The sequence below is a fragment of the Canis lupus genome, chromosome 20 (genome assembly GCF_003254725.2).
Source record: "Canis lupus dingo isolate Sandy chromosome 20, ASM325472v2, whole genome shotgun sequence".
NCBI lineage: Eukaryota > Metazoa > Chordata > Mammalia > Carnivora > Canidae > Canis > Canis lupus.
The window spans coordinates 7,054,580-7,070,927 of record NC_064262.1 but is presented as its reverse complement, the minus strand read 5'-3'; the positions used below and the strand labels follow the sequence as shown (position 1 = coordinate 7,070,927).

General features: G+C 40.0%; 1 protein-coding gene across 9 annotated transcripts in view; it reads right to left on the bottom strand.

Moving 5' to 3' along the window:
* The window catches only part of VGLL4 (vestigial like family member 4), a 163,491-nt gene that overhangs the window by 44,462 nt on the left and 102,681 nt on the right, over positions 1–16,348 (bottom strand). The window contains exon 1 of one of the 9 annotated variants that reach the window (XM_035702659.2): positions 697–716. The exons of the other annotated variants lie outside the window; for them this stretch is intronic. The gene's annotated coding sequence lies outside the window, so the exon portion shown is untranslated. Of the gene's footprint in view, positions 1–696; positions 717–16,348 lie in introns of those variants that run through there. 9 annotated transcript variants of the gene reach the window in all.

Sequence of the window (16,348 nt, the reverse complement as noted above, 5' to 3'; positions counted from 1 at the left end):
AGGTAGAGTTTAATATTAAAAGTTGCAATAAAGTAACAGAAGAGTAAAAGTACTGACCACAAACCATCCCAAAAGTTAATTTAAAACAATAAAGGTCTTTTGACGTGTGGGTATTCAGCTCTAAAACTGTAAGAGAATGACCTAACACACGTTTCATTAGAACATGACTAGAGAAACTCACTTTTCTTGCCTATTACATTTTTATTACAATTTTGATATGTTACTTTTTTCAAAAGAATGAGGAAAATTTATGAGTTAATAATTCACATATTTGCCCAAAAAGTTAAAAGAAATGAAAACACATTGTTTAATGAAAAACAAACATTTCATTCTTACAGCACACTAAAAATGGCACACTGAATGTATTTTGACTATTATCAGCACAAAGTGCATAGAATTTGTCATGAGCTTAATACACAGGTGCAGTTCTCAAACTCAAAGTTAAAATCTCAAGTGAGAATTCATATTGTGATCTGATCCAACATCTTGGTATTTTCATTCCAACTACTAAAAAGACTTTGTACTGGGTGGTAACTTTATGCATCATTATTAATTAAAATAAGCACAACTCTATTATAATGAAGGTTTTATACCTTCTAAAATTTATAAACAAGAGTAACTAACATACACTTTAAGAGAAAACTTCAAGTTTTCTAAGTCATATGGGGGGTACCTAAATTTTTCACAAATAATTACCTTTTTGTCATGTTATTTATTCATTCATGCTGGTCTCTAAGGCATGACCAATTTTTTTTTCCACTTGGTCACAGTTTGAGAGACATATTAGGATAAAGTGAACTTCATCTGAGACTTCATAGTACCTAAGAAAGGAAATCTTTGTTTGCCACCACTAATTTTCATATCATCACAGATGTGTGGACAGTTTTAACAGTCCTTTGCTTCATACACATATGACAAATATGATTTTGTTAGGGAGAGGAGTGAAGGAAAAGCCTCCTGAATGTTTACCAGGAAAAATAAAACTTTTGCCAATTTAGTCAGCAAGATATAAACTAGCAAATATACAGTGACCCCATAATACACCTCCAGGCAGGATTTCTTTTAGAGATTTTGGCCCCAAAGCAAACTGGAACTTTCCATTTTAAATGAAATATCTAAAAACAGGCCATATGCTGGCCTGCCACATTCAGACATTCAGTGGGGTTTTGGTTGTCTTCTACTTCCTATTTATGAATTTTTGGTTTAAAAAAGCAAGCAAACGGGGCGCCTGGGTGGCGCAGTTGGTTAAGCATCTGACTCTTGGTTTTGGCTCCGGTTGTGAGCTCAGAGTTGTGGTATCGAGCCCTGTGTCAGGCTCCGTGGTCTGCACCAAGTGAGCTTAAGACTCTCTCCCTCTTCCTCCACCTCACCTCAAATAAATAAATAAATCTTTTTCTAAAAAAGCAAACAAAAAGCCATGCTAATATTTATATTGTGATAAATCGGAAAATATTATTTCCAAATATGCTCCCCCCTCTTGTACCCTCCTCTTCCATGGAAAGGGAGAGGGAATTTCCAATATAAAGCGTCAGTAGCCAGGCTAACTTTTGGAGGATCCCTGATGATACCCCCAGGAACCTGACAATTGCAAATCAAGCCTCATCAAATGGCACAGGGCCACCATGCCCTCCACCCTGTGTTTCTCCACATCCTTGGCAGGTTTAGCAGGGATGAGGAATATTCGGGCTCTGTGTGGACCCCTGGGCTTTGGGAACCATTTTATCAGATGCCAGATGTGTAGCAACAGTAGTTGCCATGGAAACCTGCCACCACAGCAACAAATTCGAATCACTCCAATAAAGAGCCACTCATTACAACACTAGCATACACTGCTAAGCGAAAAGCAGAAGTCTTGGAGTTAGGACAACATCCTCACTCCACTCTCCAATTTCCATCTTAGTATAAGCTTGTTTGTGCTTGTTTGCAGTTTAAGTTCACCAAATGGATGCACTGCTTACCTTTAAGACCAAATGGCTGGTGTCTGACATAGAAAGAAGAAAGGAATCCTAAAAACACTGGGATTTCTAACCTGATAGGTAAAGGATCCACACAGGAACCACAGGTGGTTCCTCATCCTTTAGGGGCTGTGACAAAACTATACCAAATCCCCTAAAGACAATGGGACATGCATGTTGCTAGCACTGGAATCCATGTTGTACACTTGGATTCCCTCACTGGACAGAGAAAACTATGCCCCTGGACATGCAGTGACCTACTTAGGCTCACACAGTTAATGGGTTTACTGTAAGCAAAAGCCCATGCCCTCTGCTTATCAGAGTGACATCCCCTCATAAACACTAAGCAAGGCCTACACACATCCTCATCCAATACCTTATATTATAAAATGGGATTTGCTATTATTATTGCATAAGTAGCAAAGGAAGGTTAAAATTATTTTAGTAAAATTGAAGAGAACACAGTCTGGGAATCAAGACACCAGTAGGGACATTGTCACTTTATGTAGGGCCAGGCGAATACAGACACACACTTCCCCTCTAAGGCCTGACTACTACAAGGGGATGGACTAGCTAATACTTAACACTCCTTCAGCCCTCAGAATTAGTAGTAACCCAATAAATGATCAAATACCAACCAGCCAACATTTACTAAGCAATTACTTGTGTAACATTGACCGAAGGCAGCAAAATGCAAAATACGTGTCTCAAGGATCATGTATTTAAAAAACCAGAAAGTGAACCCATGGTCAAATAAACTTGAAAACAACTAGATTAAACCATTTTCACAGGAGTTTCTTCACTACAGGCCTTCTTGTCAGCTTCTGAGCCAGAGACACGGCAGTGCTGCTTTTACTTGCCCCCACCCCCACCATCCTACACATTTCTGTAAACTCGGTCTTCCATGGCACCATTCTGGGTATGTCAACTTACCAGGACCCCAAATAGCCAAGGTCTTGCCAGTCACAGATAAAATAATCTCCAGGCTGCTTCTACATTTACAATTAACAAGTGGCCCACCGGCTTCCCAGCCTTTTTTCCTAATATCCCTCTTGGTAATCTCTGAAAATGTCAGCCCTAGAGGTTAAAGCAGACTGGACACCACTGCACAGAGATCTCACTGTCTAACCCTAAGGCCTTACTCAGCTTCTTCCTCCGATCTTTTTTTTTAAGATTTTATTTATTTATTTACAGAAAGAGAGAGGCAAAGACCCAAGCAGAAGGAGAACCAGGCTACTTACAGAGAGCCCGATGTGGGACTCGATCCTCGATCCCGGAACCCCAGGATCAGGACTTGAGCCAAAGGCAGACGTTCAACTGCTGAGCCACCCAGACGTCCCATTCCTCCGATCTTCTTATACTTAAATCCAACACACCTGGCAAAGGCCACTTAAAATGCCTCCTCTGTCAGGTTGTCTTCCTTGACTCCTCAATCTAAAAGTCATCACTTCTGAATACCATAGAAAATTATCCCTACGTGTTTCCTTTCCTATTTGGTTTGTGTCCCTTGAAGCAGGGAACATTTAATTCATTTTATACACTTGAGAATGCAAAGCACAATCCTTGCACATAGTAGATGGATGGTAAACACTGCTTGAATGAAATCAATGAGTCTGGGCAAGGGGGTGCCCAGGTTAGAGAGGTATAAGACATGTTAAAGATCAGAGATATCATAGAATAAGGAATTTTAAAAGATCCACTTAATATATTTATATAAAGAACTCTCAAAATTCAACAATAAGAACTTAAAAATAGGAAAAGGTCTAAATAGCCTTTCTCAAAGAAAAATAATATAAACAGCCAATAAGCACATAGAAAAATGTCTAACATCATTATTGATCAGGCAATAAATCAAAACCACAATGAGCTACTACTTTACACACACTAGTAGGGCTATACTCAAAAGACAGAAAGTAACAAGTGTTGACAAGGACGTGAAGAATTTGAAACTCTCATGCACTGCTGGTGTGAATGCGACGGTGCAGTTGCTGTGGAAAATAATTCTGGGCAGGTCCCTGAATGGCTAAATATAGAGTTACCATATGAGCCAGCGACTCCTCTCTGAGGCATACAACCAGGAGAAGTTAAAACACATATTCACATAAAAACTTATACATGAATGTTTATAGCAGCATGATTCATAATAGCCAAAAACCCAAATGTCCACCAGCTGATGAACGGGTACAGAAAACATGCAATCTATCCATAGGATAGAACATTGTTCAGCCATAAAAAGCAATGAAGTACTGATTCATGGATGGACCTAGGAAACAGTATGTGAAGTGAAGGAAGTCAAACACGAAGAGCTTATACTGTCTGATTCCATTTACGTGAAATGTCCAGAAGAGGCAAATCTGAAGAGACGAAAAGTGAATTTTTCTACTTTTTGGGTGAGAGTAGAAGCACTTGGAAGTGACTGCCAGTGAGTGCAGAGTTTCTTTTGGGGGTGATGAAAATGTTCTAAAATGGATTTTGGTAAAGGTTGTACCACCCTGTGAATATCCTAAAAACCACTGGAGTGTATAGGCTAAATGGGTGAATTATGTTGCTATATGAATCTCTCAATAAAGCTGTTACCCTCACCCCTAAAAAATAAAAATATAATTATAAGTAAATGATAAAATACTCTAGTATTATATTAGTTCCTCCCCTCCCTCAGGTTTTTCACACTGAACTGCTACATATGAACAAGTACCCATTGATTTTCTCTGGTATAAAACAAAATCTTTTGTTATTACAGCTACAGCTCTCTACAATGTTAAAGTCAGAGTTTTTTTTAATATCATTAAGTTAAGAAAAGGCAAAGCAGGGAACCGCTTGAGGTTATGCAGGCCCTTGGATTCATCAGAGTTCGATTAAGCTCCAGCTCAGCTTTTAATCAGACTGTGTGAGCGCCTGCTGCCTGCCGAAGGCTGTGTGAAGTGCTGTCAGAAAAGTAAATGATGAAATTTATACAGACCCTGACCACAAGCAGGGGAGCAAAGAATACACACCAAAAGGAATTTATCTTGAGGTGTAAAAGACATTTTGCTCTTGAACTAATGTGTATTCTACATTTCACAATGGTTCACTAATTGAAAAGGGAGAAAGGATTATCTTTCTTTTTCAGGAATAAACAGGAGAAAGGAGATCTGAGTAACCCTGGGTTTCAAGTTTCTCAAGCTGGCCTCACTATAATTGTCAATTTAATTAAAAAAAAAAAAAAATTCTGGGGCAGCCCGGTGGCCCAGCGGTTTAGCGCCACCTTCAGCCCAGGGTGTGATCCTGGGGACCCAGGATCGAGTCCCACATCGGGCTCCCTGTATGGAGCCTGCTTCTCCCTCTGCCTGTGTCTCTGCCTCTCTCTCTCTGTCTCTCTCATGAATAAATAAACAAATTTTTTTTAAAAAAATCTGACTATAAAAAGGAAATTCCATTTTTTAAAAATGTATTTGGCCTTTTTAATTAGAGATGAGTTACTAAAGGAAAATGCCCAATAGATACAAAGATTATATAACTCCTGTTTTTAGTCATGGTGGCAGCTCTAATACAAGAATCAAAAATGTTCTTAAATATGTCTTCCAACAGAATATGAGCAAAGATCTTTGGCCCAAGATTTCACAAGAATCAGCATACATGAATTTCAATTTTAAAAAGTTTAACAGAGGGCAGCCGAGGTGGCTCAGCAGTTTAGCGTCTGTCTTCGGCCCAGGGCATGATCCTGGAGACCTGGGATCAAGTCCCACGTCGGGCTCCCTGCGTGGGGCCTGCTTCTCCCTCTGCCTGTGTCCCTGCCTCTCTCTCTCTCTCTCTGTCTCTCATGAATAAATAAACATAATCTTTTAAAAAATAAAAATAAGTTTAACAGAGAAATAAAGACAATTGCTTAGCTTTATGATGTGCCACATAATGATTCTGGTGAAATATCACAAGAAACCTCTGCTTTCGAGTCAGAATAAAGCAGGAGAAAAGCAAGGCACAGGGACAAGATCCAGGAAGATGTGGCCTAGAATCCTTTAAAGATTCTAAGACTTCTTATTTCCTTCATTTTAATAAAGCTACTTAAGGTTTGTCTTATAATCATATATTAATAAGCAAGACAGCTTCTTTCTTAGTGGAACACAAGATAATGAGATGTCTTAGACTGGATGCACTATGGAACAACTAGAGGGCCTTCAAAACAGAACTCTGTCTCGTTAGCCTCTGTTTCTTCATTTGTAAAATTAAGTGGTTTGATTACATCACCTTGATGGCCTAACTTCAGCTCTACATAATGTACATCTCCAGTCTACATAATGTACATCTTCCAAAGTTAAGTCATACTTTAATTGCTAATCAAGAAACACTAAACTTTTATAGGATACACTTCACACAACAGGAGAAAAAACTGATTCCATCAAATATTAAGTAACCTACCCTACCCTGTCCTTGAAGAAGATGTAATTAACAATCCAGTACACTTTTTTTTTTTTTTTAATTTTCATTTATTTATATTAGTCACAGAGAGAGAGAGAGAGGCAGAGACACAGGCAGAGGGAGAAGCAGGCTCCATGCACCGGGAGCCTGATGTGGGATTCGATCCCGGGTCTCCAGGATCACGCCCTGGGCCAAAGGCAGGCGCCAAACCGCTGCGCCACCCAGGGATCCCGATCCAGTACACTTTTAATTCTCAGTGTTCAAGCTTCACTTGCTCAAATACCATAAGAAAATTATAGTGGAAATAAATATGATCAGATCCATGGAATGTGGATTTAACTTTTATACAACTGAAGGCCCTTGGCCTTCATCATGGAGATGAGGTAACTGATGTGGTTATTCTAAGGGATTCCAAGGAAAAGCAGAGGTGGCTTTAGAACCCAGGTCACAGTGCTGAAGAGACCAACTGTGTGGACCAACTGCCATAAAAGGACTGTGAGTACACGCAAGACTGTGGCATGTTTCATGAGGAATTAATCAAAATCATGGCATTTATTGTCATTTTTTGGAGATTAGTCAAACAGCACAAGGCTGAAATGACAGTGTCTTTGTGTTTATGGAGAAGGGGAAGGTACATCTGTACTTAAAAAACAAAAGTATCTTGCTGTAACTTTTAAGGGTAGATTTTTCACAAAAATCTGTATTGCCCTCCTTGTTCAAAAGCTTTCTTCCACAATTTAAATCGTTGTTGTGTTTAAGACTTTATGTTCTACTCCCCTCCCCAGCCCTTTTATCATTTTTGAACCTAAATCAAAGTAAAACCACAGCTCAGTTCTCTCACATACACATACCCGCAAGCCTCTGGGCTACGTGGAAACGTCTCCTGTCTGACCACAGCCCACAGGGACCAGACTGACATCACCCTCCTGGTGAGAGACACCCAGATAAAACAACTGCACTCTCCTCTCACACTCATGACGGTGCAGGGCAGCAGCCCCAGCAACCCGGGGCTTATTCATTTTCTTTCAAATAATACTTCTTTGTCTCAGAGACTAGCAGCTGGAGCGAAGACAGTGAAGTCAACCTCTTTCACACAGTTCAACTGGTGGCTATCCCCATTCTGGTTCTCTTTTTTCTTTTTGTAAGGAGGGCTGTTAGGCAACATGATGAAACCCGGGCGAGCCAGCAGAGATAAAAGACGTGACGTAGTGTCTGCCAGCGGAGCAAGGATTACAAGCGATTCTACAACTCAGCCGACCGCGCCCCCTCGCCCCCACCCCTCACCCCCCACCCCTTTCCCACCGCCACCCTCAGGAGCCCAAAGCCACAGCTGGAGACTTGCAGAGCCCAACCCCACATCTGGAGGCCAACCCTCAGCGAAAGGTCACTCTTGTGCAGTCAGCCAGGCGGGGGAGGCCAGACCCCCAGCTGAGCACAATTTGAGCAGCTTTGGTCTTTTCTTTAGAGCAGCAAGGAGATGGCTCAGGAAAGGGAAAAAGAAAAAAAACAAAAACAAAAACGCTTACGGTATATTGCTGACTGCTAATAATATAATTAAGGATAAGAAAACACAGTAAAATGTGGAGTTGAAACATAATGCCATTGTAATCAGAATTACAAGTAATCTAAATAATCCCATAAGCATTACACTTTGTCAGAGCTTTCCTGTAACTTATATCAGTATGTTTTATTTTTAAAGCATTTAAAAATATAATGTTATCCCAGTTTTTTTCTTACGATAGTCCTAAAATGGAAGAAGGGAAGAATGATTCCCAAACTATATAGCTAAGGAGACTAGTGTTTCAAGAATTAAGTAAATTGCTCAAGGTCACAAAGCTGATCCAGAGAAGACCTAGCAGGAGAAATATGACATTCAGATCCCTCCATTTTCATATTCCTTTTAGCTGTGCAGGATGCTCTACACATTAAAGAAAAGAAGTGGGAGGAAGACAGGTGAAAGGGAGGAAGGAGGAGCAGCAGGGTGGGAAGGCCGGAAGAGAAAGGCAGGAAGGGCAGTATTATGGGCTGACTTGTGTCCCCCCAAAATTTGTAAGTCCTAACCCTAGTACCTCAGAATGTGACTGTATTTGAAATAGGGTCCCTTCAGAAAAAATTAAGGTTAAATGAGGTCATTACAACGAGTGCTAATCTAATAAATTGATGCTCTTCTATGAAGATATTAAGACACAGACACACACAGAAGGAAGACCATATGAACATGAAGGTAGCCATCTGCAAGCCAAGGACAGAGGCCTCTGAAGAAACCAGCCCTGACCTCAGACTTCCAGCCTCCAGAACTGAGACACAACAAACATTGGTTAAGCCCCCTGGGGTGCTTTGTTATGGGGCCAGAGCTGAAGAGCACAAGGACAAAAGACTAAGGAGGGGAGATGGGTGGTGAGGTGTGAGGCCTCTTCAGTTTAGAACCCAACAGCTTCTGCCACTTAGTCTATTCCACCTGACCTAACATGGCAGGACTGGTCAAGATGGAAGCAGTCTAATGGACAGATGCCACTTTGGAATTAGAAGCCACAGAGGAGAGGAGAACAATGGGTCAGCACTGATAGAAAGTGGACACCGTGGCTGGGTTCCAGGAAAAGTGTAGGCTCAGGCTGAGCCTCAGTGCAAATGGACAGGGTGCTGAGCTGCACAGGTGAAGGGGAGAGTCCCTGCAGAGCCAGTCTGGATGGCCCCTGCTCCCAGAGAGTGGCGGTGTGGCTAGTGCATCGGGGTGGAGAGTGCATACAACCTTTAACATTTTTAAATATCTATAATTCTGTAGGGACTAGAAGGGAAAGGGTAAAAAATAACCCCGGAGGAACAGTAAAATGTCTCAAATTCTCGGTCTCCATTCTGAATAGACAATAAAATACTTTATATAAATTGAACAGAAATTAATCTGAATATCAAAAAGCACTAACTAAAGATATTTTAAAGTCAGTTAAAAATTATTATATTCATACCCATATGTTGCTATTCATTTAATTAACAAGTTTTCTACCACTTAAATAATTTTGTTGTGTTTGGGGTTAAAAAAATAAAGTCCCTCTAATCTCATTTACTCTACTGAATTCACTTTACAACTTCACTCTATCTTCATGGATTATGCAACACTGTAACCTAGGGGGCACCTGTGTGGCTCGTTTGTTAAGTGTGTACTCTTGGTTTCAGCTCAGGTCATGATCTCCTAGATAGGAGACTGAGCCCCATGTTTGGGAGGGGGGCACTCAGTGGGGAGTCTACTGCCCCTCCCCCCCAGTAAATAAGTAAATATTTTTAAAAAATACTGTAACCTCGGTGAAATTATCACAAAGTAAGAGAACTGAAATTGATGTCTTATTTTATATATCACTTCAGCTTAAAGAAAAAGTCAGGTATCTTAACAATGACACAATGAGGCTGAAGATCAGCAGATCTCGGTATCAGGCTGGGTTTTGGCTTCGTAAATCATAACCAGGACTCAAAAAGATCAAACAATTGTCTGCGTCCTTGGTTTCCTGAGCCAGACCAATGACCACACCAACTTCTATTCTTGGTCCTCCAAGCCTAGACTGTGGCTCTGACAGCTGCAAAAGGATTCAGAGTAAATCAGGAAGCCGAGGCTCAGAGTGCGAGCCCTGCTTTCCTGTACTGATGAAGCCGGAAGGGCTGTGTCTGCCTGGATATTAGAACATCGACATAATGTGTCACATGTCCTCACCAATCCCTGTCTGAGGGCTCGGCACCAACACATGACACGGTAAAGGCAGCTGGAGAACCTTTTAGTGCCAAGCATACAGAGCCTTTAATGGAAAGGGCCTCTTAACAGTGGGAATTCTTCACTATATGTACCAGAAAATCTACTTTTGTGACATGTTACTTTTAGTGAGAAGGAGGAGAGTTATAGAAGTTTTTACAGATGGTATTAGAACCAGGCTCAATTTCCTTGGTGGCAGGCCTCATAAACGTGTACAAGGAGTCATCAAACAAGGTGAATTGAAAAAGGCTTGTTCTAGCCTCTACAGTCGAGCTGCCTCCTGAGGAACTCCAGTTGCCATAAAATAGAGATAATAAGCTGTGTGGAAATGGGGGCACCTGGGTGTCTCAGTCAGTTAACCATATGCCTTTGGCTCAGATCATGATCTCAGGGTCCTGGGATCTAACCCCACATAGGACTCCCTGCTCCGTGGAGAGCCTGCTTCTCCCTCTGCCTCTGCAACTCTCCCTGCTTGTGCACTCTCATGCACATGCTCTTTCTCTCTGTCAAATTAATTAATTAATAAAAATCATTTTTAAAAAGATAAAGGATGAGATGATGGGGGCAAAGGAGACATTTCCAACGGTCACTCTCACTATTCCTATTCACTATTCATCTCCTCCCATAGAGTTAGCACATACAGTTTCCACCAACTACCTGAAAAGGTCAGGAGACACAGTGTCAAGGAGCATGGGTGAGTAAGCATTCCCAATCTATTGCACCAGGAGCCAAGAGGTCCTTGGGGCAGCTACCTGACTTCCTAATACTGTTTACACGTGTGTGAAAATGACCATGTGAACCCACACATGGACCCTGAGCTAGTTCAAAGATTAAACAAGAAACTTGGTACAGTGCCTGGCACATAGTTGGTGTTCAGTAAACTAGCACCATTTCCTTCCCAGGCACACTTCAACTCAATATGCTTGCTTCTATATACCTTTCTCTCCACTAGAATGGATTCAGAATCCCTGTCAGCCAAATCATATTCATCTCCACTTTCAAAAACCCAACCCAGAGGCATGCTGCCATCCCCAACCCCAAGAGTACCTCTCCTGACACCATCTGTTAAAGCTGGTCGACCTAACAGTCCTGAGTGACATTCTAGCACTGCCTGCCTCCAATTCAACAACTACAGATTTTTACGCAATACGTGTGCTACGGTCTCTGAAGATAAATAGGCAATCTTGTTCTCTACAATATATTCTAGTCTGGACCCTGAGGAATAACATGAGGCTCCCAGGAACCAATTCAAAATTCTTACACAAATTGGCATATGGACTATTCAAAGTCACATATAGGCTTACCTATTCCAAATATGAAATCTCATTATCAGCTCCAAACCCCCAACAGAGCTGAAGTGGGTAAGTAGCTAAGATGTGACAAATATCCTCAAATACCTCAGAAAGCCATTCTGCTACCCCACAGAGATGCATTAATTCACTGTATTACTTATCATTGCTAAACATGCTGGTTTCAGAAGCCACAGAATAAATTTTCCAAGGATTAAAATAGGACACGGTTCAAATACTGAGAGTGTGACACACAATACTTAGAGAATGAAAGCAGCATGAAGAACTCAGGCATGCACATAATTTAAGTGCCTAATAACCATGAAGACTGTAAAACAAGCCACTTAGAGTAACATTCTGTAAACTTTATCGGTGAAAGATTCAGGCATTTGAGTAACATTTTTCCAACTTTCTATTTCAAAAAAATTTTTAAAGCTACCGAAAGTTGAATGCACAATGAATAGCCCACTTCCTATGCCTAAATTCACCTAGTATAAGCATCTTGTCAGTTTATCTATACACACTTTATCTGCTATAACTGCTATAATCTTTTTTTTTAACTGCTATAATCTTGAAGTAACTTGTACATATTTCATTCCTAAATACTCCAACAAATGTCTTCTAAGAACTAAGACATTCTCCTTCATCACTATAATACCATTATGACACTCAACAAGGTAAAGCTGATATACTATCATTATCTAATATCCAATCAAATTTTCCCAACTGAATGCCTTCTTTTTGGAGAGTATGGGGGAGTGGTGGGACAATCCAGATCAAATCAAGAACCACACACTGCTAGATGTAGTTGTCATGCCTCTTTAATTTCCTTTTATCTAAAGGGACTTTATCCTTTTTCCTCTTTCATGGCACTGACATTTAAAAATGATCAGACCAGGGGTGCCTGGGTGGCTCAGTTGGTTGAGCATCTGACTCTTGGTTTCAGCTCAGGTCATGATTTCAGAGTTGTGGGATTGAGCCCCCCATTGGGCTCTGCATTCAAGCAAGGAGTCTGCTAGAGATTCTCTCCCTTTCTTTCATTCTGCTCTTCCCCGCCCCCCACCATTTTTGTGCACACACTCTCTCTGAAATAAAGAAATCTTACAGAAAAAAAGATCCAGACTGATTAGCTGTCCTACAATTTGTTGTGGCCTACTGATTTCCTCACAATTACGTTCGAGTTGAACATTTTGGGCACAAATACTAGGGAGGTGATATTGTGCGCATTTCATTGTATCACATCATAAGACACCTGGTGTCACTTTATACATTGCTGGTGAAACTAATCTTGATTACTTGGTTAAGATGGTGTCCACAGGATGTGAGGGCGATCTGGCTGCGACATCTGTCACCCCATTGATCGCCAGGGTTGATTCGGCTGATCTGGCTGGCTAGGCGGGTGTCCCCTTCCTCCCTCACCGCTCCATGTGCGTCCCTCCCGAAGCTGCGCGCTCGGTCAAAGAGGACGACCATCCCCGATAGAGGAGGACCGTTCTTCGGTCAAGGGTATACGAGTAGCTGCGCTCCCCTGCTAGAACCTCCAAACAAGCTCTCAAGATGGTGTCCACAGATGTCTCTGCTATTAAAAAAAAAAAAGTAGCCTTCCCCCTTTTGTAGTAACAATGTATATGTATCTTGTCTTGGGGCAGCTACCTGACTTCCTAATACTGTTTACACATGTGTGAAATCTGTCATTATCACTCAATCTCTTGCTCACTTTTTATTTGCTATGCAAGAGACCAGAGCTAAGCTGGATAAAACATAAAGTTCCTGATTATAAATCAGCACAAGTCTGATTTGGGATATAATATTTTCATATAAAAGACAATGAAGAGCACCTGGGTGGCTCAGTCAGTTGTGCATTGGACTCAGTTTCAGCTCAGGTCATGATCTCATGGGTCATGAGGTCTGGCCCTGCACTGGGCTCTGCACTCATCAGGGAGTCTGCTTGAGATTCCCTCCCTCTGCTCCTCTTCCAAGTTGCATGTGCATGCTCTCTCTCTTTCAAATTAATAAGTAAATTTTTATTTTTTAAAAAAGGCAATGAACAAATATATAAAAAAAAGTACTCAATGTTATCAGAAGCTGGCTTATACTCTTCCTAGAATACAGTAGGTGAAAAATAAATATCTGTTCAATAAGTGATCTGTATGGTTCAAACGCTACTGGCACTAACCTCATGTTTCAGCTCTTCCTTCTTCTCACTTCACCTATACCTTGGGCAGAGAGTATCTGGCCATGAGAGATTAAAATCCCTGATGGACTGGACTGCTGAAATAAGGTCTGAAGTTCTTCAACCTGTTAGTCTAGGCCTCCACAGTCATCCCTCTGGCCTTGCACCTATCTCTTTCTGGACCTTACTGTCTGGGTCATGTGCTGTGTTCTTAATCATGTCACCCAACTAGATCACTACTTACATTTTGACAAAGCTGGTAAGCCAACAAGCCACTAGATAGACTCACGTTCCAGGGGCAAACCCTAGTCTGTTTTCCTTTGCTCTGAAAGCTGCCACTCAAGCTCTCTTCTTGAGATGATCCTCCTCACAAAATGATATTTAGTGGGATTTGTAACCCTGCTTATCACCCCAGAAACTGACACATGGAGCTTTTAAAGGCTAATTGCTAATTATTGATGCTAGTCCCAATCTAAACAAAGTATGAGATTTTAGAGCTGGCAGGAGAAATGAAGGGATACTTTTCACTCAATACCATTTGACTGGTGTGTTTGCAGTACTATGCCAGGAACTAAGAAAAATACAAAGATGTTTTTCAGATCTGGCCTTTGCCTCAAGGAACTATATAATTCTTGTAGGACTGGTAAGTCATGGAGATAAATAACTATAAAGAAAAATATTTAAAATGCCAAAATAAAAGAGATATTCTTTAAATGGATGAATTATATGGTGTGTGAATCCTATCTCAATAAAACTCTTACAAAAAAGAATAATAATTGAGGACCACAAAGAGCTTTTGACTGTATAGGCTAAATCTCTCAATAATTACCATATCAGGAATTACAATGGAGAAAATACTCAGGTATTAACTAATTTGAAGATCAAAATAAACTTAATACATAAAAAAAAAAAGGAGGAGCTGTGGGCATTTTGTAAAAGGAAGGAAGACATTAATTCTAGCTCTAATAGAAGTAGGATTTGAAAAACAGGATTTGGACACTTGAAAACTGTGTGAGTAAATGGAGAGAGCAAGGATGATGTCATGTGTGTGCACGTGTACACGAGGTCAACCTAACTGGAATGAAGGGCTCATTCCTTCTAGCAGTAAAGAGTCAGGGCTATATAGACAGATGGGTCAGATAAATAAGGGCTTTGAACACAGCAGAACGTTTAGACTTGGTGTGACAAGCAACTGATAGGGAGCCATTGTAAGTGTTGACACAGCTAAAGCAAACCTTCAGACACTATGCTAATGACTTCTGGGATGGACACACCTGAGCCATGGAACAGGGCAGTAATGTATGTGTAAGTGGGGTGGCCAACTATGTTCACATCTATGAGGGTAGTGAAGAGGCAAGTCCAAGAGACACTTTAAGGAAAGATCTTCTTTATAAATTGAGAAACTATACAAACTGGAAAAGCCAGAAAGCTACACTCTTTTTTTACCTTATCAACATATAAAAGGAAAAGTAAAGATTGAGTTACCAGTTAAGTCCATATTTTAGGTTCTCCAGGTTGATCTACAAGTCTAATTAAGTAGTCTTCTACATCGACATTTTTGTTATGACATTTTCAATATTCTAATAAGATTATTTTTATTGTTGGAGGGAAAAATGTAATATGCCAAAACTCATTTTCTTCAAATAAAATAATATAGATGTCTATTGCTTTAATTGCAAGAGTTATGCAGAGTTTCCAATTGTCCATAAATAATCCAAATTCATTTAATAACTATTTCTTGGGTAACATCTGAGTTGTAAAGAACAAATATCAAGCCTGTCAAATAATAATGGATACATACAGAAGAAAAATTCTTAACAATGATTTAAAATAGACTCAGATGAAATCCACCTTATTTAAAAACACACACACACACAATTCTAAAAAATTATAACATCTTTCATTAAATTAGTGTCAAGTTTATATACAGTTGTTAGTTTTTTTTTTCCCACAGCATGCAGTATACTTTGGAGTCCTTTTATGGAAAAATTTTACTAATTATAGTTAACATAAGCTATTACTGAAAGATGTTTGCATTCCCCAACCAAAAATTAAACACTATTGGACCTGAAGTCTAAAAGTATAATAACTAGCTTGAAAGAGTATTAAACCATTTATTACAGATTTACTGGAGAGGCAAACAGTTCATTTCATCTATGAATAAGAGTATCTAATACCAAAATGTATTTTGATCTCATATTAAGAACAAAGGAATAATGGTGGTAATACCAAACCCAAAGAATATGTGAATCTAAAAAAAAAAAAAAAAAAAAAAGAATATGTGAATCTAAGAGTAACTTTGTAAAGGGATTATTGCAGATTTGTTTCCTAGATTTTAACAGTAACTGGAAATAAGTCTTATGCAAAAATTATATTCAATCAAGGAGAACTTTTTGTATCCTTATCAAGTGCCAAGAAAAGATACTGTTAAATAATAGACTAAAAAGTTTTAACCATTAATCTGAAAACAAATGATTTCACTAGCATGCAGAATTTGATGCTTCCCAAACACAATACACCCCCATGATGCTGAGAAGTTTTATAGGTGAGTTTGAAGATGAAGGGGGTTTCCCAAATTAAACAACTTAAAATATTGCAGGAGGTGATGTTGCTTACATTTCACTTCATTCTCTCCATCCTGTCTACCCCCCTCTACCTCTCTTTTAAAGTTTACATTAGCCAGTGAGCAAATTTTATCAATGAAAGGCCAGGAAGGACTGACTCCTCTGGTATGTTTACTTAAGATATGAAGGTCAAACAACCACTGTGCTCATAAAAGTTGTGGCTGGTTCAGGGCCTA